Source organism: Propithecus coquereli, unplaced genomic scaffold (genome assembly GCF_000956105.1).
Source record: "Propithecus coquereli isolate 6110/MARCELLA unplaced genomic scaffold, Pcoq_1.0 Scaffold269, whole genome shotgun sequence".
In the NCBI taxonomy this organism is placed as follows: Eukaryota; Metazoa; Chordata; class Mammalia; order Primates; family Indriidae; genus Propithecus; species Propithecus coquereli.
Window position 1 is genome coordinate 1,476,767 of NW_012148274.1, and position 1,322 is coordinate 1,478,088.

Consider the following 1,322-nt stretch of genomic DNA (forward strand, 5'->3'; position numbering starts at 1 on the left):
AGTGTGTGAGAGTTCCAGTTGCCTGGCCAACTCTTGGTGTTGTCAGTCTTTATTTTTAGTCATTCTGCGGGTGTACAGTGATACGTCATTATGGTTTTAATTTAGCCCCTGATTATTAATGATGTTGAGCACTTTTTCCTGTACTTACTGACATATCTTCCTTTGTGAAGTGCCCCCTCACATCTTTTGTCCACTTTAAATTGGGTTGTCTTTTTATTATTGAATTGTAGGAGTTCTTTCTATATCCTTTTTATATCCTGGGTATCAGTCCTTCTTGGTTGCCTATTCATTTTCCTAAAGTTGTCTGATGAATAGACAATTTTGATGTAGTCGATTAATCATATTTTTCTGATTGCTTTCTGACTTGTAAGAAATCTTGGCCACCTCTGAGTTATGCAGATAATCTTTTATATTTCCTTCTAGAAGTTTTATAGTTTAAGTTTTATGTTTAGGCCTATGATCTATCTCTAGTTTTTGTGAATGATACGAGGTATAACTCAACATTAAATCTTTTTTTCCATATAGATATCCAGTTGTCCCAGCATCATTTGTTGAAAATGCCATTGTATCGCATTTTTGAAATTAAGATGACTGTGTAAATGGTAATTAATTTCCGGGCTCTCTTTTCTGTCCCATTGATCGATCCCTGCATCAGTACCACATTATTTTAATTCCCGTGGTTTTATGGTAAGTCTCGAAGTCATGTAGTGTAAGTCCTCCAATCTTGTGGTTGTTTTTCAAGATTGATTTGGATATTCTAGATCCTCTGCATTTCCCTATAAATATTAGAATCCTCTCACCAGCTTCTACAGAAAAGTCTTGTGGGATTGTGATTGGGATCGCATTGAAGCTATACATCAATTTGGCAAGAAATGACATCTTAATGGTATTACATCTCCAAACATGAGCGTGGCGCATCTCCCTTCTTATTTGGGTCTTTTCTTTCTGTTCGGTTTTGTAGTTTTCGGTGCAGAAGTCTCATACGTCTTTTGTTAAATTTATTCCTAGGTATGCTTTTCCCCTTCATTATAAAATGGAGCCATCATCTGTATCATTCATTACTCTATATATAATGTGTCATTTTTCTCTAGCTGCTTTCAGAATTTTTCTCCTTACCTTTGGTTTTCAGCAGTTTGCCTCTGGTATGTCTAGGTGTAATTATCTTTTTATTTATCCGGCTTAAGGTTTGTGGAACTTCTTAAATCTGTAAATTTATCTCAACCAATTTGGGAAATTTGGAGCCATTATGTTTAAAAATATTCTGTCCCAGGCCAGGCACAGTGGCTCACACCTGTAATCCTAGCACTCTGGGAGGCCAAGGC

General features: G+C 36.3%; 1 protein-coding gene across 3 annotated transcripts in view; it reads left to right on the forward strand.

Moving 5' to 3' along the window:
* Positions 1-1,322, forward strand: part of RAD52 (RAD52 homolog (S. cerevisiae)) — a 79,696-nt gene that overhangs the window by 48,259 nt on the left and 30,115 nt on the right. The window lies entirely within an intron of this gene.